The following is a 21,786-nucleotide window of genomic DNA, read 5'->3' on the forward strand; positions in this document are numbered from 1 at the left end:
CATCAAATCTGCTTTGTTTTAAGACACGGTCACATTTTCGCAAAGAAAATATAAAGGAAACTCAATAGAAGAATTTTATGTAGTGCTGTGTTTTAAGACTGCGAGGCCCGCTTCCCCAGGGGAGGACAGGATAGCTGAAAGGGGGGGGCACAGAGGGGGAGATATGAGGCAAATCCATTACCCGCGGCGAAAGGGACAGTTGCATGTCAGTGTTCTAAACAATTATTGGAAATTTGTTAGTGTCATTTGGCCACTTATTTAGCACATTTATCAGCACGGACAGCAGTTGGAGCTGCAACAGAGGCTGAGAGAATATTTGCATTTTTTTCTTCAGTATCAAAGTAGTAGTAGTAGTTCCCACTTATAGTAAGTGTCTCCAGGACCACATTCTGCCATGACGACTGACACACACACACAGAAACACACACACAGACTTACAAGGTGAAAACAATACCAGCCATCCTGTGGCAGCTGGTAATAATGGGGCTCAGGTTGTAGCCCACAGCTAACTAAATGATCACCCAGCCATGGTTTGCTTTCTGTTTACATCCCACAAAGTTGTCTCATTTTATCTGAGAGGGGGCCACCGTGTCAGGTTTTGAAAACCCCTGATGTAGTGTAACACACCCTTCAGATGTTATCACCTCAGAGCAATTTTACATGATGATGTAACTGCAAAACGTCAGATTAACGTAATTGAGTAAATGGATGCTTTGTGCTCGGTTGAAGCACAATTTAGTTTAGACTTGCAGCCTACGAACACTGTCAAGCCATAATTTCTTACACAATCTGTGTTTATATTAAGCACAGTGTTTCACTCTATTTCTACATATTAATAGACTGCTATGGCAGACAAAGCACTAAGAGAGCATTAATTTTAATTTCTTGTATGTTTGAAGTGAGTTAAGCCCACACCCGCGTTTCTTGGCTCAACTGGCACAGGATGATGCCTTTTAATTGCATTTTGTCAATTTTTTTTTATCTTTTATGCATATATAATTGGATGACACTTATGACAATATGCCATGTCATCTAAACTAATAGGACCCGTGCCTCTACTTGTGTCTGAATAAAATGAAATAAAATAGGTGTTTTGTGTGAGGCTGAATGAGTAGAGAATGTGGGTTGGACTGTGTGTGTGTGTGTGTGTGTGCGTGTGCGTGTGCGTGCGTGTGCGTGTGCGTGCACTTGTGCGTGTACAGACACACACGTGGACTGCTGTGCTGCACCATGCAGCGCGGACACAGTGGTTCATTTACATTTACATTCCATGACTGACACACTGACCCCACAAACAGCTGCATCCACACACACAAACACAGTGGAAGGCAAACCGGTGGAGCACTCGGCTTTGACATCACATTGTGCGTGCACGCGAGCATGCTCCACACACACAGACACACAGACACACACACACACACCCTGCTCAGTTATATGGCAATCATTCAACATAAAATAATTCCTCGTGGGTTAACACAGATTGAAACACACACACACACACACACACACACACACTTTGTTTTTTTCAACAATAGGGATTAGCAGGAGGAGGCAGACTATATGATGACTCCACTCCATTCATAAAAATATTCAAACACACACACAGGGAAAGAGTAGCTGTTATATGCTTACGTAGGAACACACATGCATGCACATACATTTATGCATACATTTGTAGACATACAGACACAAACATACACACACAAGCCCACTCACATATGCATAGAAACAAACACACCTACAAAGCCACAGCCACAGATACAGATACATAAACTCGTGCATGTGCATCCAGAGATACAAGGACTCACTCACACACACTTATTTTCCAAGTTGACAGGTGCAGCTCAGCCATCACTCACTAACACAGTGCAGTAAAAAAGAAAAAAATCTACACTGAACCGAGCTGAGTAGTTGAGCCTTAATCATATTTAATCTGACTGAGTCTCCTCTACAATACGCTCAGTCTGTCTCCAAGCTCTCCAGAGTGGAAGGATTTAAGGATTTTTTTCAGATAAAGTAGAAACCTGACAACTGCAACATGCTTGCGCTCACACTCTGCACGGGACAAATCGTATGAGCTGTAATTGTATTTATAATAATTCATGGCATCCCTTGGACATGGAAAGCGAGGCAATCCTTTACTATAGGACTAAAAGGTGTAAAAGTTAGCTGCTGCATGTAAACTCTTTGTGCCACCAAACCAGATTTACAAAAATAAAATTCTACATTAGCCCAAATTTACAGTAAGATGTGTTAAAAGAGAACCTCAACCCTACATGCTCAGAGCCTTTCAGGAGATATTTAGTGATTAAGTTTCATTTAATTCTTTGGTGTATTTGGTTTATTTAAATCATCAAGCCTCATCTGTGTGTGGATTTGTACTCTCAGCAGGCCTGTCACACTACCATTAAGGGGAGCACTTGCTATTGATTTTATATATGTAGTTGGAGAGGGCCATAATGATTGCAGCAATGTAGTCATAGTTTTCCCAGTCAAGGAAAAAAAAGTGAGTCAAGCCCCACAATCAAAACAGTCATTACAGTATAAGTATGTAAATGGGCAAATAGGTATCTGTGCTTTCACAATGCATTTCTGAACGTCAGAGCAACGTAATTACTCAAAGGAAACTCTCTTTGGTTTGTTTACAATTGATATTTTAGATTTACTATATATTCTGAAATGGTCTGTCTTAGAAATAGCAGTGTACATTTAGGAAGGAAATTGCAGCCAAATCAGGGAAATGGACCCAGAAGGCTACAAGTAGGTTTTTAATCAGGCATTTTTCTGCTAATGACTCCTGAAGCTGAACTGGGAACTTGCTCAAAAATGTGCAGATTTTAAATATGTCCGGTATATGCACTGAAATAATTTCCTTTTAGAAAAGGGATTCATTATTGCCCATGTTTACTTTTACTGAATTAAAAATACTAGTACTGAACTCTGTTTTAGTATCTTTAGATCATTTGTTTATCTATTATGTCACACATCAGAGGAGCACAAAAACACTCAACTGTACAATCTACTCCAGTCCAACAAAATATAATTCACATTTTATTAAGGTTGTTGAAAAGTTGATGGTTTTATTTGGATTCTTTTCCGCAGAGATGTCAACAGCAGCTTTTGCCCATAGTAGTTATGAGTGTGTCACCACCTCTTTGTTGCTACAAGTATCCATCAACTGGTACCTGGTGGGGGTGTGTGTGTGTGTGTGTGTGTGTGTGTGTGTGTGTGCGTGTGTGTGTGTGCGTGTGCGTGTGCGTTTTCCCAACACTAGTTTTCTAGTACTTTCTGCTCTAAATGAAAAGGAGGAGGGTGGTGGCAGAGCAGCTATTCAAACTACTCTCACACAAGTAGAAACAAACAAAAACAACAGCATGAAAACATGAGACTTTTTTAGTAAGTTGGTGAGGTCATGTGGCGGGGCTGAATACCGTGGGACAGCAGGAACCTATTTGCACATTACACTGTCCTCTCTGGCAGGTAAAATCAAGCAGCTCGCAGAAGCACATGTCTTTCTACCACCCCAGGACGAAAGTGGAGTTAGCAGTCCAAAAAAAAAAAAAAAAAACCCTTTTTTCAGCCTTCCCCATTTTTTGTTCACTTAAATAGTAACCCTTTATACTAATAAGTCCTCAGGCAACAACCAAGTGGGCTGTTTTTCAGTCATATTCAAAATAATTTAGCCTCAGCCAGAGGTATTTAGTTTAGCTTAGCACAGAGACCAGAAGGAGAGAGAAACAGCTAGCCTGGCTCTTTCCAGAGCTACCTACCAGCACCTCACTCATCGAAATATTATCTCTTGCATGTTTAATCCATACAAAAACTAAATTGTAAAGTCAGCGCGTCTGGCCAAGAAGTACTCCAGGCAGATATCTTTACCATTTTTACGCTTCTTTTTTTAATGCTAAGCTAACACTCTACTGGCTGCAGCTTCACATTTAGAGGCATGAGAATGACGGGCAATCGATCTTCTCCAAATCTCAGTACTGAAGCGAATAAGCGTATTTTCCCATGTCAAACTGAATCTTTAAAAATTGTATTTAATAGACAGCTAAGCCTGGTACACAAATAGCAATTGTTGAGCCAATTATATTGAAGATTTGGGTATCACAATCGATAGCACCAAGGAGGCCAGAGTCTATTACTGTCTGGGTCAGTTGGTGTTGACAGTTGGGAGATAAAACCATTAAGCAGAGAGTTGAAAGACTGTAATCGTTATTTTAACTATGTAAAAATTTTAGATCTGGACTTGCTGATTGACCTTGTTGTATCTGTCCAACATCTCATTCAGACTAACCATTTCTCCTCTGTTCCTGACCCTTTTCTGCACAAATTGCAGCGTACACTGGCAATGGATGGTTGTCGGTTTCTGTTTTGGTGCAGGAACATGCAATTTGGCACATTCTCAAGGGATTTCAGGGGTTGCCCGGTGACACGACTGATCATTGTCTACCTGTTGTCCATTCGTTCAACATGTGGTCCTTTTTGACTATGAAGTCTCTTTAACACAAATACACAAACACACTAATTGTCCAGCACAGGTGAAAGTGTATTAGCAGATGCTGTGAGCTGGTAAGAATGTGAGAGTGTGTACGTGTGAGAGGGAGAGAGAGAGAGAGAGAGAGAGATTTGTATGTGCTGACAAACCTTAAAAAAGAGTATATTACCCTGCAGTTGGATCATTCCCATGATGGTTGTTGAAATCGCTGTGTGTGAGAGTGTGTGTGTGAGTATAGTCTCCAAAGAGGGGACCCTGCAGCTAAAGCCATTTAGAGGGGCTTTAAGTGCTTGAATAGGCGCAGAAACACAGTTCTTTATCAGGGAATTTGGCGTAGATAATCGAAGCTGGCTCCCAACCGCAGAACAGCAATTTTGCAGTTTAAGAAAATGAGAGAGAGAGAGCAATGAAGGATGGAGAATAGGAGAGAAAGAGAAAACAAAAAAGAAACTGCACAGCCCATTCATTTCATGTCTGGGAGAAGAAATTGCTGCATTAGAATCAGTGTGTTTGTGTGTACATGCATAAAGAAACACTGACACAATGGTAAAAGAAGAGAGAGAGTTCCATCCTGTTGCTGCTAGGTCTGTGTGGAGACAGATGGGAAACTAAGTGCATACTGTAGTTTCATATCTGGAGGCAGGAGGAATATCACCATCTATCTTGGTTGAGAAACTTTTTACTCAAGCTGCATTAGAAACCAGTTTTATTGTCGCAGCGGTGTTACATTGGCTATAAACTGGGGCTGTTAGTACAAATGTTCAGTCACCATTAGGAGGGTGGGGATGTAAACACATTGATTTGGCAAAGTCTGTTCTGCATGAGACTGAGTGGAGCTGGATTAAAGATCAGGGTCTGTTTTTTGTTGTTTTTTTTAAATTAGAATGTTTCTGAACTAGTTAAGTTAAACGGAGGCAACAAGATTTTAATTATAGATGAAAAATGGTAATGTCATTGAAACTCAGAATGAAGAGAATGGAAATGTTAAACAGGTGATAAACCAATATACACAAGGACATACAGATGAGCCCATATACCACAGTTAGATATTTCAGACACAGCAGTGCTTTGAGCTAAACACCACTGTAAGCATGCTAAATACTAAACACAAAGTATAGCTGAGGCTGATGGGAATGATTTTTTTTCTGGTATTTGGGCATAAACCAAAGTATCAGACAAAGTCACATTTTGAGCAGATACTGGCACCAGATGAAAATCTTAGGTATCACTAAAGTTATTATTAATCCTGAGGAGTTGTGGATGTCTGTAGTAAACTCCATGGCATTCCATCTAACAGTTGTCCAGACATGTTTAGAAAAACCAGAAATGTCAACCTTAAGTTGGTACTAGAAAAGACTTGAGGAAAAGAGATACCATGGACGCCTGTGCAGAATTTTGTGCCATTCTGCACCGTAATGTTGAGATATATAATTGGGTAAAGTGGCAAAATAATCAAAAATGCCATTAGAATTCATCCTCTGGGCACTATAGATATCTGTAACAAATTTTATACTGAATAGTTGTTGAGACAATTCAGGCTGGACCACAGCGATGGACCAACCGACCAAGGCTGGGATATATCCTGACGTTAAGTCTCCAATATATGTCAAGCTCCAAAACACTGGACCCTTTCTGCCCAGAAAATGCGCATGCTGCTCAAGCACCCCGATCTGTTAAACATACTCTCTGCTGAAAAAAGTAAAGTCTCCAAGCCAAAGCTCGGAAAACTCCTGCTGGCATTCCTCAGGTTAATTTTTCAGAAGGAAAGGCCAAGGTTGTGGGAAAACCTGTTTTTAAGAAATTGTTTCCTGGCGACTTATTTCCTCCTGTAGGTGTCAGATGATTGACAGGAGGCAGAGTGTAACATGATGCAGCACAGATACGAAAACACTCAACGCAGCCGCAATGAAATAAAAGCAAACACAGACTTTAAACCAAACCAAATGATGCCTTCCTCTATATTGTTAGGGATTACCCTGTTCTGTGGAAACAATATAACTGTTAAAGTCAACTTTTTGCTTTTTGGTTTCAACTTGACAGTGTGCTTAGTCTGTCCCTACAGCCAAAACCAAAATCCCTCTTCTTGACAGTTAAAACTCACCAATGTACCTGGCTCTGTTTGCCAAATGTGCATGCTCTTTTCTTTTTAGCTGCAGCTATTTTACCATTTTTAGGTTCTCTGACCTCAGCCGCGCATTCACTGTGACCACAGAAACGTTTTATGGAAGTTTTAAGCTGTCCATTCTGTACAAGCTTGTTTACTGTAGAATCAAACTCACACAGTGGTGCTTATGTCTTTACCGCTGCTCTCTTTGAGGGCTAGCCTCAATTCAGGGTTAGTGACAGCTCTCCAGTTTTTGATTTGAAGTCAGCCCTGCAGATTAGAAAGGTGAATTCTCCAAGTCAGTTTATTAAAAGCTCTATAATGTTACACATATATTCAGTCATGCTGAATTCTCAGTGTGTGTGGTCATTTATTGCTGACCACATGAGGATATTCACTGTAATCTCTTTCCTACTGTTTGGGTAAATACAATCTCAGTGTTTCCCCATACACTGACTTATTTGTGGCGGCCCGCTACAATATCAACATTGACCACTACATATTGATTTGCTATTTTTTTTTTTTTTTTTTTTTACTATTTCAAATGGGTAAAATCTTTGTGGAGCTGCGTGCAGAGGATCTCTCTCTCTCTAACAATCACACTGACAACAGACCTGTCTGAATAGCCTGTCGTCTCTGTGAACACTCTGAATCAAAACATGATCATGCGCGGGAGGAAGGATTGTTGTTGGCTTTTCCCCACAGAGAAGACGGATAGCTTAGCTGCTAGTCAATATCGACTGCTCGTGCAACGTTAATGTTAATTCTTTAACTCTGACGCTGAACGCTCGCTCCCTCAGTCCAGATGAATACTGAAGAATATTTTCAAAGACTCAAAAGGTCTCGTCCTGAGGGGGCGTAAAGACAGTCTGGACAAGAGGTTTTTGCCAAACACAGTAACTAGAAACTTGAGAAAACATACATGGGAAAGTTGAACAGTCCGACCAGTGTGATTAACTATCCAATTCATTTGTTTCGAATATTTCCAGGCTTCAACCAGAGCGGCTGTGGGGGAGCCAGCTAGGGCAGAAGCACCAGGTGAGATTTACAGCAAACACAGAGATGAAGCTGTAAATATTGTTCTGTTGTTTATTTGTCACAAAGAACTTGGCAAATGAATATATGCAGGGGAGAACTAACTACTACTACTAATTAAGATGTATCCTACCCCCACTTTTTAGCCTTTAGAACTCCTATGAAAACACATAGTATTTAACTGTCTTTTGTCAATAAGTGGCTCAATTGGACTTTGAACTTAGCTATGGGTGCTGTTGTGATGTAATGCAGGTCCTAGCAGGTCCACACTGATGTCAATGCTGATCTGAACACAGTCGGTGTGTTTTAATCATTTAAAGAGGTAATAAGAGGTTAAAATAACTCCTGCTGGAGATAATCATGACAAAAGCCTTTTGGCTGTTAATTTTTCACTGTTGTAGCTATACTTAACAGCAGCCACAAGCCAAATGCTGGTAAAACAACCTTAAACGCATATCCACTAAATCTACTAAATCTAAATCTACTACTACTAAATCTAAAAATGTGCTAATTGTGTCTGTGTGTTCATGTTTGAGTGGGTTGTGACTCAGAAAAGGAGGAGTGTAATTTTTTGACGCAAACCGCGGCAACTGGGTGCTAAGCATTTTGAAGTACCTTACAGTGAATGCCCCCTTGAGGTGTGTGTTACAGCCACTTGTGCAAGTGCAACTGCTGACTCAGTGGGTGAGTATGCCAAATTAATGGAACAAAATACAATAACAACTTTCTGTTGTTTTTAGAAGAGCAGCCTGTATCTGTATCTTTGCCTCACGTCTTTCCCTCTGGGAAAGTCTCAAAGTTTGAAAACTGTTTCAAAGAGCTTGCAGTGTCTAACCTTAAGTGTCTTTAAGCAAGACACTAAATCCCCTCCAGCTCCTGGTGTGTAGCTGACTATGATCTCCAAGCAGAAGAAAAGATAATTTCCCTACAGCTACCAACAAATGATCCCATTATTGTCTATTATTACTCTATTATTATGATATTTGAAAGAGCTATTGTAAAGGACCCTGTATTAATATAGCACATATGCACACTAAGGGAATACACTTTTACACCTACACACGCACAGTAGGTAGGCAGGAAAAAGTATTATCCTAACTGGTACAATGTGTCAGTTACTTGCTGATAAGCCGCAATGTTTGATTATTTTATTTTGCATGGAGAACCACACGCAGCATCCCTCGATCACATACGAGTACTCTCACACAGAGAAATTATTTGCGGGGCAGGTTTATGTATTTATGTGCTCTTACTGTCCTTTATATTGCTATTTATGCTTCTAATGCTCTCTTCAAAGCCTTTATGTGTTAACCGCCAGCTTTCTCTGGCACATCCCACTTTGACTGCACTCTGTTTTCATCTGATATGATTAGCTTCTGTATATTTCTGAAAACAATGCCAAGAAAATGGCAGCCATGAAGAAAACTATCGAGTACAACACACATACAGACACACCACAACATAGATAATGTAACTGCTCTTTCTGCTGCCTACATTGCAGATGCCAAGCTTACAGAGCAGAAATATCACACTTGATTAAACACTGCCACTTGAATCCGCCACTCACACACCTTCAAAGACCAACACCCGCCCACCCACACACACACACAAAGACCCGTGCATACCTTAGGGCAATCAAAAACAGAGTGGCACACACAGCCAAAGCTATCTTTATATGCATCTGACAGTGAAGCAGTATGTCTGTGTGTGTGGTGCTGTGGATGTTTAGGTGTGTGTGTGTGTGTGTGTGTGTGTGGATGCAAGATGTCGGCGAACAGTGTGTGCATATGTGTGTCATCTATCCGTATGTCATCTCTCCTCTGATGTGACCTTTACACACAGATATTTTCTTCCCACCCTGCCAGCAACACTGCTAACACAATTACACTGGGCTAATGAACAGAGGACCCTGATAAAGTGGTACACACCCACACATGCACACACTCACACTCACACACACACATCCTCCATGCATATCAATCTCCCTGTAAAGGCTACATTTGCATCTTTAATATAAATGAAAGTGCTTATTAAAGTGCACACAGCAGTTCAGATCAGATGGAGGAAAAACTCGTCTACCTCCAGAGCATTTAACCCCTCACTTTCCTTTTCCTCTCTTCTATTCAATGAGACCCTCTTTTCTCTTCTTCTATCTGTCCACAAGGGTCAGAGTAGTAGATGACCTTGCTCATATGGGTCTTTTGTTCCAATTTAACCCCAGGTGACATCTTTAAATTGCTTCTTTTGTCTGATGAACAGTCCAAAACCCAAAAATATTCCATTTACAATCATATAAAACAGCAAAAAAAAACAAACGTTTTTTACATTTTAGAAAATTCAACCAGTGCCTTTTTTTTACCTAATAAATGACTGAAACTAATTGTTTATCAACATTGTTGTTCTGTAATCAATATAACCACTAAAGCACTAATTACTATGCTTGTCAGTTGACTGTTAACTGTAGTATCCAATGACCTGAATGCTGTTTTAGAGACTTTTTGAGTTATTCTTCCGTGTGGAAATGGTCATAGAAAGACACTGAATATCAGCACTGGCTTATATTATCAATACTGACATTTAAAAGCTTGTATTAGTTGAACCCTACAATATCAGTCTAATGATATTTCCACATCTGAATAACTAACAGCAGTTTGTTTAAATGCTGCAAATAACCAATACTCACACAATTGTTATTTCAATGAGACTAAGAAGCTCTTAACTTGATCCCAGTGTGACATTTTGATTGGATTTCACACCACTATACTGTAAATAAATGCTCAAGTTCATTAACAGTAGCACTAATGTTTGCAAAATGCTCTCAAAGGGCTTTTCCACAGTAACACAAGAAGAAAAGTATTAACAGGCTAGTTGGCTTTTTTTTTTTTGCAGGTTGAGGAACTCATACAAGGCAAATCTATGTATCTATGGAAACATCACATTGAAATATATATGCATTTCTTTACAACAATAAAGTGAATCCTCAATACAAATCACAAAACAGTCATGGATACTGCTTTTTGTGCACATATGTTAGGCAGGCCTAATGTAAGATGTGTGGTTAGATGTGAAGTTCTTTCATGTTGAATGTTTTAATAGAAAGTGCCCTCAAATCCAACTCAAATTTTGAGATGCAAATTATATCTTTCAACTTTTTTGTCCCACTCAATAATGATTGACTTCAGTCCAAGAAAATCCCCTTGCCATTCTTGAAGGAATGTTAAAACATACAGCATATATCTCTGCTCTTGTATGATCAGTGTCCATGGAGAACATTTCTAACCTACCCTCATTTCCTGTCATAATATATTCTAATGCAGTGGTTGTCAAAGTGGTCCCGGTGAGCCCCAAGTGTACCCATGGGCTCTGCACCAGGATGAAGAAAAACTTAATTATAGCTGAATTTAATTATCTTGAAATGTTTCCAGTTAAAAAATGTATGATGTCATTTCTACCCAGGTGTCACTCTCAGCACCACCGTCCTCACATTCACATTTTGGACAGATATATAATTCAGTTCAGTTCCTTTTGACAATAAATTAACAGCAGAGCTCTTTTCCGTATGGGATCCCTGGGACAAAATCTTATCAAATGGCAGTCTGGAGCCTTATTTGTCTTTACTCAGTGGACATAGAACATTACAGAAACTCTGCTCTAATTCCACTGCTAATCGAATGTGGATCTACATTTTTGACATGAGGTTACAGTCACAGAGGAAGAGGGCGAATTCTTGAGGCGTCGCACTGGCCTGATTCCGATTGGATGGGATCCTTTGCTGAATCTGGTTCTGATTATCACGTCTAAGAACTGACAGCATTCCAGCACTGATGCAAGGCCACAGCCTCACAGGGGGAAGAATTTAACCGCTGTGCACATGTTCTTCTCATCCTATAGACCTTTATTTGATAGAATGAAAGAGGAGCTGATGGTGGTGTGTAGACGGTTACTAGATGATGATGAATTTAAAGACCCCTTTGCTGGGAATCATGAGCTCTGCTGAAGAGCCTTTGTGCAAAGAGCTGAATCCTTTCCAGCTCCAGAGCTGCTGCTCTGCAGCTGAACCTGACCTCTGACCTCCCTGTGGGCAAGTGAAAAGAGAATTTCCCTACAAAAGAGTAATGAAGTATCAGGATACTTCATTTGAAGAGTATCTGTCATTAAGGGGTCTTTCACATCTAGCCTGTTTAGTCCACTTAGAACAAACTCTGCTATGTTTGCCCAGTTAGTACAATTCAGCTGCGCTGGTTCTGAAAGCTGTCAATCCAACTCTGGTGAAGGCTAGACAACTGGACCAAGACCACCACATAAGTAGGATTTCGTCCCACGTCTAAGTGGACTCTGACGTGGTTCGTATTGTATTGTGTGATAGTAAATATATGATGTCTGCATGATTTTAAAAGCCAAAGGACAAATAGTCGATCTGATTGTGAATTGTTCAGGAAACAATCTGATAATTGATCTGTACAAGTGATGTACTGGTAACCATGGTAACACATATGCACCCTGATTTGCATTTACCATTTACACACACACACACACACACACACACACACACACACACACACACACACACACACACACACACACACACACCTACCTCTCTGAATCCTTATACCAGTCACTGTTTCAAACACAAACACATTTAAATCTTGCAACTCAGCATATAGACAGAGCCTCGTGCGTACTAATCACCAAGTTCCCCTAACACACATTTCATTTCTGAGCACAATCTTGCCCTGATGTTGCCCTTGTTAACATAACATCTTAACCCAGACCCTCCAACCACGCTCTCTGATTGTATGGGTTTATCTCAGGCATGAGGACTTTAAGGCCTGCCCAGAGTATTCTGCATTTGTGTAACACAGCTACAGATAGTCATGATTTGCTCTTGTTAACCTTAAAGCAATATTTCAGCTGGGTGCAGCCATGTAGTGTAGATTTTGGCAGGCATACGCCCATAGGGGTTCATAAATAATTAGCTGCATATGTTAGCTGTCCTGGTTGAGAGTGGTGATGTACTCGCCTTTGTTTTAATTTTCTTTCTGTGTGGAAATGGAAGTTCAAGTGCAGACAAAAAAAAAGCACTTCCAGCAAAATAATAGGGTACGGGTTTTCGTCGTTGCTTGCCCTCTAATGACGACAATAATGTCCTGTGTTCATAGAGCAGTTATCAACACAGTTTTAAAGTGCTGTAGAAGAGAAATAAAAACTGAGCTTGAAAAGAAACAGACATAAAATGTAGAATAAATATAGAATAAAATATTCTATGTGAGGCTTAAAAGGAAAACACAATCAGGACCATCAAGCTCAAGTAAGAACAGATTTTTCAAAGTGTTTTCAGAAGTAATTCTAGCTGTTTGAAAGTAGTGATAAAAAGGTCGGGGCGGGGGGGGCAGGCACTGCTAATGTTGCCTGGTTGGTGCAGGTCATGGCAGGAACATGTTTTAAAATGAAAACACAGTTCCACAGTCAAATATCAGTGTCGCTCATATCATCCCTCCACAGCCAGAGACCTGCTGCTGCTGAATAAATATTCAGTCAGACTATGTTACAGCTAGTGCCCTCGTGATACTGCTGTTAAACAGTTTTTCCCTTCAGGCATGTGGAAGGCACACCCCTGGGCCTTGAGGGTCAGAGAGGGCGTGAGAGCACAGAAAGGCCTAGCTGGGAGAGAGAGAGAGGGACAGACACAGAGTCAGAGACTGAAGGGATTGTGTCTCCTGTGGATCTGCTCCAAGGCAACAATCCAATACTGTAAACATGCTGTTTCCCCTAAACCTGGGAGACATGACCCCCAGAGGACACAGAGAAGATTTTCAGGGGAGTTCACTAGTTGTTTACAGGCTGTTTAGTCTTACACTGAAATCATCAAATCCTACTTTTCTGAAGTTGTTAAGGGTTTCCTCACTCATTCAAAAGTCCTCAAAGACTGCTACTTCCTGGAAATCTGTGCATCTTCAGTGGTGACCTCATGCTGCACTAATCCAACCAATGAAGTCATCGCATTTTTCAGCAATCCCGGGAACGCTCTTGTGGCTAAGACGCCAACTCTCGCCCTCATTTCCTGTCATCTCTCTACTGGAACTAGCTAATAAAAGGCATAAAACACCCAATAATAATCATACTAATAATAATAATAATAATAATAATAATAATAAAAAAGACAACAATTTTCAACTATCTTACTTTATTGTTTCATCAAACTGCATTTCTCTCCATAAGTGAGAGCTAATTTGTTCATTCACTGTCTGAATTCACATCTCATCATACTGTTTGAACAGGAAATATAGTATCACATTTAGGGGGTAATGATACTGTCCTATGGGACATTTGAGTGAAAATATTTGGCCACTGAGCTCTAAGTAGCCTCAGTGACTGTTGGCATCACATCTCTCTCTTTTTCTGCTCAACTACTTCTCAGTTTAACACTGCCCTCAACTGAAAATTTTAATAATACGACACATACGTCACATGTGATACAAACCGTTTGACCTGTGAATCCGCATTCCTCATTAAGCCTTAATATCTCATATTTCATACATTTTGAGGTAAGAAACTCCTTCAGCTTGACTGCTTTTTCATTCACTTGAGTAATTTCTTTGGGAAAAGTGTCCGCACCTTGAACCAGGGCTGAATCAAGAAGATCACTAGAATGACACAGTATAAAAAAGGATTACAAACATTCTTAGAAGAAGTTGATTTTCTCCAAACACATTAGAAATGACCTAATCCAACCTGCAGCATGAGCCTACAGGTTAAAATATACAATAGAGCTACACTCAAAAATGTTACTATCCTAACTGCACAAAGCCAATACCATGATTCATCACTTTGAGCTGCACATTGGCAGCAAATTTTAGTTAAGCAAAGATTTATCTGTGTAGCTGTGGGAAAAGAATAAGAAATCTCATTTACTGAGCTAGAACTCAATGGGCGGAGCCGAGGAACCACTTCTTTTCTGGCTTTAACGTTAAACTGAGGAATTATAAAAACAAAGGAGCAGCCAATATAGTAGTTATCAAGATGACTAATTATCACAGTTCACCTTCCAAGATCAAATTAAAGCCATGAGCCCAAGGTTATGGAGGACAACAAGTTAACTAGCCAGCTGACTTTCCTCTGGCCATAAATTAGTAGAAAAATACATAATTTCCATTTTAATATTCAAACTAAACATCTGTTTGTAAAAAAGTGTTCAGGTTTGACTCATCCATAAGAATATGGCTACCTTTAGAGCAGCTCTGGCTTTGACAAATGTTTGTATACACTAACTAAAAACTCCAATGTGAAAACAAGCGTTAGTTTTGTTTGCCAGGATTTCTTGGCAAAGAACGAGGGGCCATATTCCAATTTTGTGAACATATATTTGTTGCTGCTGCCAGTGTTAGAGAAGTGATAACTTCCATTAAAAACCTTGCATCCCAAATTTCAAGTGTTTTGGAAGATTTTCAATGAACTCATACACTTTTCAGTCCCTGGAACTTGGCATTGGCAAACTATCTTCTCACAGGCTCAAACTGTTTATTTGTTTTTGCCTAGCTCCATAAGCTTTATGAACATTTCTGTCACAGAGCACTGGAAAGCTATAAAGACGTTCAATATGTTCAATTCTTTTCCTTAAATATCAGTTAAATAGCTCTGTTTCCACCTACACACAGCCCTGTCAGGTGAGCAGGTCAGTTTTTTAGCTCGAAGAAGAAGAAGGAGTAGAAGAAAATGTAGAAATAATACAAGCAGGGATATGTCACAGAAAGTGAGGGCATCAGCAGTACTTTAAAAAAGAAAAACAAATCAAGAATTTACAGAATGAGACATCTCATTAACTCAAATTAAGATTTTCATAAATTAAGGTCATTTTTCAGGAGATTTTGGTGAAAAGAAAGACATGGAGACAAGTAAAAAAACTAAATATCAGTGAGAATGATATATGATGACATAATATCCGATCTGAAACATAAGCAAAACAAATAAAAAATACTGGTTAGTAAGACAAAATATCTATGACCATAACAGAGAAAGGTGTAAGACACACACACCGAAACCAGCAACATCTGTCCAAAAAGATCTCTCATTAAACACTGAGAGACTGTGAAAAGAGAGAGAAACACCGGGGCTGTTCATGTGATGCATACTAATAATGCGTTCGTGACTGTGTGTTTTTGTGCATGAAAACGAGCGGCAAAGCTCCTAAGATTGTGAAAACAAGTTCCATTTACGGTGATAAAATCTGTTAATCTGGCTGTGCTGGCCCCTCTCAGTATATCAGCCCCATTCATTTCCCTGGAGTGGGGAGGGAGCAGGGTAACACTCAGCTCTACGACTCACGCGCACTCACAGAGCACCAGATGTTTGAACAGAATTGATATACTCATTGCATTCGAGTAGTCGTCCCCTTCACCGTGTCATTGTAGCTGACATAGTCTTTCGCCAGCAGGCACACATTTCATGTAAACAAGACATCAGCAGCCATAAATGTAAAGACATAATCAACACACAAATGTCAACCATTGTGTGCTCTCTGAAAGTGCTGTTGTTAATTTCTGGTTGCACTGCTGGCTGAGATTTTTGTGTATGGAAAAACACACTGAAGAATACTGAAGTTGACACAAGGCATCACTGAATTAACACATGTGCAAGCATCTATGTAAGAGGTCAATAGGCTTGAATAGAAACGTGTCTTTGCGTGTGTGAGTGTGTATGTGTGTGTGTGTGTGTGTGTGTGCGCGTGTGTGTGCGAGTGTGAGAGTGTGTACGCAAGGGTATAAAGCCCTTGCTCTGGCCCTGTAGCCTCTTTTTCCAGTCTGCAAAATGTGGAAAAAATGCGCTGTGACTCCAAGCGTGAAGCAAAGTGCCAGAAACACTGAACCAGGACAAACACATAAAAATCCATGGCTCCATTAGCCATGTTCAAGCTTAGCCTGGCATGGCTTGGTTTGGTTCACTTTGGTGGTAGGAAAGGGATTTCAGAACAACAGCTGCACATAAAGCAAACTCAAATCCACATTTTAGTCATTTTAGTCTTCAACAGACAGATATGTAAATATATGAGGGTGACATCACTGATTAAACCAGATCTGATTCGTAATAAAGGCCTTTTTGTCTGTATCTTTATCTATTTGAGGACCACGTATGGGTAACAGCTCCATTTTCTGGTGGGTCCCCTCCACGATGACAGACAAAATCTTTGATTCTTTTAAGCAGTGTCCTGCTGTACAATTATGTCAATGTACACTATGCATACGACTGTCAGTGACTCATTATGACATCACCTAAGCATCTTATTGAAACAATTATTAAGATGCAGCATGCTGAAGCTTTGATTTTAGTGCATGTGCACTCACACAGCTGTGAGAGTTTACAGTGTAACAGTGTGAAGAGTGGATCTAATCAGAGAGGAAGGAATGCGACCTCTCACCCCTACCCATGAACCCTCTGCAGCCGCTGCAGCACCCTTATCTGATTGGTCTGTCTAGCACGGTAATCATTTCCAGACCCCAAACAGGGCTGTCAAAAACTGGAGTGCTACAAAGTTCTGCACGTTGCTTTTGTTGAACAGTCTCCCTCAATTAGAGCAACACAGATCATGTCTTGAATGATTTAAAGAGAATACCACTCAAAGTGCATGAAGCATGATGATGAAGCATTAATATTCCATACCTTCTCACAATAGCAAAGGGTGGGCAAATCAATGTAGAAGTAAAAGACCCCCATTTTACAACAGCGGTTTGACTGGCAGATGGAACAATTAGACTAAACTCTCCTAGTGGAAAGTTCAGAAGACGAGCAGCTGTTTTGGAAAAATATCTGGTACTTTGGCAAAAAGTGAAGGTACAAGCGTATGTTCATAAAAACATTAGAAAAGATGACAGCTTGAACTGAAACTGGGGATTATTTTTAGTATCGATTAATAAGCCCCTTTTTTTTCTGGATTAATTCATACATTTTTGCTTTATAAAATGTCTAAAAATAGAGAAAAAAAAAAAAAAAAAATCACAATTTTTTCATTTAAAATAATGTCTTCAAAAATGTCAGCCCTAATGTGGTTTAACCCTGTCTCCTAAAAATGTCTTTCATAGACAACTAAACTGCAAAAGCAAATACATTTTGTAGGAAACTTAATTGCGACCATATAACGTTTCCATTAACATAATGGGGAAATGTTGTTGATTTACGTTTCTGGCAAGTTGCAAATATGTTTATACAGAATGAATCAGTAAAATGTTCAACGATCACGTGTTTGTTTTCACCCAAAATATCTGATTTTGCAGTACGACATCCAACTGTAGTAACTACATGATTATTAAACTTGTTAATGGTTATATTTAGACTCTCACAGCACTTAGTTTACGTTAGGAAAAGATCCTGGTCTGGTTTAATACAGAAAAAGTTCACAGTCACTTCAGGCACAACGTGTTTATTTACATTTAAATGTTCGCCATTGGCCCCAACCACTTCCTGGCAACTCCGCTGCCATTCATTCTTTCAAAACATACTTTGCTTCTTGACTTAATCCAGCCATTTATTACTCTTCCTACGAAACGTATTTGCTGTTGCCGTTTAGCTGTATAAAGGTGCTTTTTTTCTAGGAGACGGGGTTGCACACCTAGTGCTGAAACAATCAGTCGATGCATTGAATCGTGAGGACTTATTATTTGTTTTGTTTTGAATGTGTCATATTTGTGACACTAAACTAAATATCTCTGGGTTTTGGACTGTAGTTCAGACAAAACAAGCAATCATTCCAGCTCTAAAGACAATTACGACTCCTGAGGAGCATTTTGGTAAAATTCCAATCACTGACCTTAAAATTCAGTTGCATACGCCACTAAAGATTAAATTTTGTCTAAACTTGATAAAACAATAACCAGTTGAAATCAGTGTACTTTTATATTCTGGGTTAACGGTACCTGTGGAGTTTTCTTGTAAACAAAGAAAAGTTATGGTCGACTAGCTGGGCAGCAGTCTTGGTCACTGCCTTTCCAAACAGGCTGGTAAGCTTTTCTACACGTTACTGTCATCAGCTGTTGATCAGTAGAATGGCACTAAACTGGCGGGAGTGTGTATTGCATACACATTCCTCATCCACACAAGCAAACAAAACAGGGACCCCCTTATGAAAAAATTGCTCCAAAAGCACAACCAGTGGTCAAAAACTCCAAAGGGTATCTGGATTTTTGGATGAATTTTGCCACTATGTTGCAGTGTTTTGTTCCCGATTGCAAACATGAAGCATTTTGAATTTTCAACCTCTGACTGGCTTCTTCTCCATAGCAATGGCAGCTGAGGCTCTTGGATATCGCAGCATCTAGAGCTATCTGCCATAATAGATTGACAGAAATAAAAAAAAACGTGATAACACAGTCCTGTAATATCATTAAATTATTCAATGTACTCTGCTGTTTGCTTTCCTTCCCAAGAGAAAAGAACCGGGTTTACGGGAAATGTGATTTTAATTCTGGTAAGCGTAAGCTCTAACTGCATGAGACAGATGCTAACATCTGTTTCCTCTGTTTATAGCAATCATAACAAGGTATCACTGCTATTTTTTTTATTTATCTATCTAGATCTATATCTATCTATCTATATCTATATATCCAAATCTATATCTATTATATTATATTATATTGTATATTGCTGTTTTAAAAGGCAGCTTATAGCAAGCTGCAAGAAAGTCAAACAAATGGAAAAATATCCCTCTTTTGTCACAGTTTTTTTTTGGAAAGAAGAAAATAAATTCTTCATCTGGAATAACCATCTCTGTATCCCAGTCGGTACTAGCAGAGGTGAACCTGTTCCAACAGTAGAAAAATAGATATCCAACCCTTTAATTTATGATAAGAGGGAGTTTATTTTTACCTTTTTTCCTCATGTAACATAAAACTCCACTGTCACAACACAAGTCTTTCAAGTTCTGATGATGGACTGAGGCTTTGGACTGTATTCCTATGTTACAACCCTAACAGCCACTAAGTCACTCTTAAACAGCACCACAAGCACCAATTCCTCACTCTGCCTCGCTAGCTTTCCCACCCGCACACAAACACACACTCCCTCTCCTCGTCTTCTCTCCGTCTACTCTGTATTTCTCTCCATGCAACATTTTTTCCGGTTCTGAGCATCAGCATGCAGAGAAAAACCCATCAGTAATCCCCTGCTGCTCAGCTCTGGAACTGCCTGGCCGCCCCATGGTAGTTATAGGTCACTCTTACACACACAAACGCGCGCGCACACACACACACACACACACACACACATGCACACACTTCTTAAAAAACACACACATGCACATGCACCCAGAAGCACAAATGCACATACATACACATCTACAAGTATGACAATGTGGTTCATGTAGCCCATGGAAGTTGTAGATCTTCCTGTAAGTCACACACACACACACACAGATGCACAAACATACACACCAGCAGCCTAAGTGTGTGACAGAGACTGCCAGTCTTTATCGCGCCCCACAGTTTAACCCCTTCTAATCCCTTCAGAGTGGCAGAGCTTTATGGTCAATTCACACTTTTTCATGCTTTTTTCTCTCTCTCTATAGCCTCAAGAGTAATCCCCAGAGCAGCTGTGGGAAAAAAAAAAAAAAAAAAATCGGACACGTGGAAAGGACTCATCATACACAGTGACAGGGACGTGGGTATAACATACATAAAGACCACACTGATGCACAACAAAGTCACACAATACTCGGTGGTAACATGCTAATGTACAATGGCATCTGAATAGATAGTTAAGTAGACAGAGAAGTGATTGATTTCTGTTACAAAATCACACGACAGCTTCGGTTTCCTTTAAGATTATGGAAAGATATGTCAACTACTTTAATCAAGCAAAAAGAAAACAATTACCTTCTTTTTTAAATCAAAGTTTAATGTATTTCTGCATCAGGTTAATTTACTGTCCAAAAATTGTACTGTAAATTTTTGGGATGCAACTAATGATTATTTCTATTATCCTTTAATCTGTAGATTGTTTTCTCAATTAATCAATGAATCAACTGTACTGTAAAATGTCCAAAAAAAAAAAATGAAAATAATTTGTAATTTTCCAGAACTCAAAATGACAACTTCTTCTTCCTCTTGTTTTATCCAACCAAGAGTCAAAACCCAGATCAAGTAAACCCCTTCATGGCAACAGTACTCCCTGATGGCAGTGGCCTCTTTCCGCAGGATAATGCACCTTGCCGCACTGCAAAAATTGTTCAGGGAAGCTTTGAGGAACATGCCAAAGTTTGAGCTGTTGATTTGGCCTCCAAATTAACTGGCCAAGTCCTGCCCCAATCATAGCATAGACTGACCTATCATAGCGTGGCATCGGGCAGCTTCGACTAGGGTCCGACAACTATACTGCTGTGCTCCATAGACTATCATGCAATCCTTTATGATTTTGCATTTTCAGGCTGTGGAGCTAGGATTAGTACAGTACAGCACATTAATCATTATCTAGCACTTCTATGCTACGCTAGCTACTGAAGGTATACTGAATGTATACACCAGCTGCTTCTGCTTTTTAAGGATTTTAACAGTGAACGTACCCTGCTTTACAGGAACAGGGTTGCTCCTTAATGTCATAGTCTTCTGTCTCGATTGCCAGGTGATGTGGTGGTTTAGTTTCACATTGTGATCTGTAGGCTTTAGCCTCTACAACTTTTTAACGTGTTTTTGTTGCTGAGTCAGTTTGACATGCTTGATATATCCCTCAAACGCATACTGTAGACCCTTCTGCCTGCTTCTCTCTGAAATTCCTTTTTAATTTTTCCAAATTGGATCATATTTCTTCAGGGAGTGCAATTAGTGACAGTGTGGCTGCCAACAACTTGACAGACTAGCAGCAGCTAACAACAAAGGGGCGGGAATGAGCAAAGGGTCAATTCCCCAGATCTCAATTCAATCGAGCATCTTTGGGATGTGCTGGAAAATAAAGTCCGCTCCATAAAGGCCACACCTTGCAATTTACAGGATTTAAAGGATCTGATGCTATTGTCTTGGTGCCGTCAGACACCTTCAGAGGTCGTCTGGAGTCCATGCCTCAACGGGTCAGAGCTATTTTGGCGACAGGAGGGGGACCTGCACAATATTAGGCAGGCGGTTTAAACGTTGTGGCTGATCGCTGTATGTCAGTGTTGGCCTCAGAAGTCCAG

General features: G+C 39.9%; 1 protein-coding gene and 1 long non-coding RNA gene across 8 annotated transcripts in view; one reads left to right on the forward strand and one right to left on the reverse strand.

Moving 5' to 3' along the window:
- The window catches only part of LOC120804386 (plexin-A1-like), a 302,292-nt gene that overhangs the window by 232,112 nt on the left and 48,394 nt on the right, over window positions 1-21,786 (reverse strand). The window lies entirely within an intron of this gene.
- Window positions 1-21,786, forward strand: part of LOC120804398 — a 35,317-nt gene that overhangs the window by 3,846 nt on the left and 9,685 nt on the right. The window contains exon 2 of the long non-coding RNA XR_005709446.1: window positions 7,592-7,640. This is a non-coding gene — a long non-coding RNA (uncharacterized LOC120804398). The remainder of the gene's footprint in view (window positions 1-7,591; window positions 7,641-21,786) is intronic.

Source organism: Xiphias gladius, chromosome 18 (genome assembly GCF_016859285.1).
Source record: "Xiphias gladius isolate SHS-SW01 ecotype Sanya breed wild chromosome 18, ASM1685928v1, whole genome shotgun sequence".
Lineage (NCBI taxonomy): Eukaryota > Metazoa > Chordata > Actinopteri > Istiophoriformes > Xiphiidae > Xiphias > Xiphias gladius.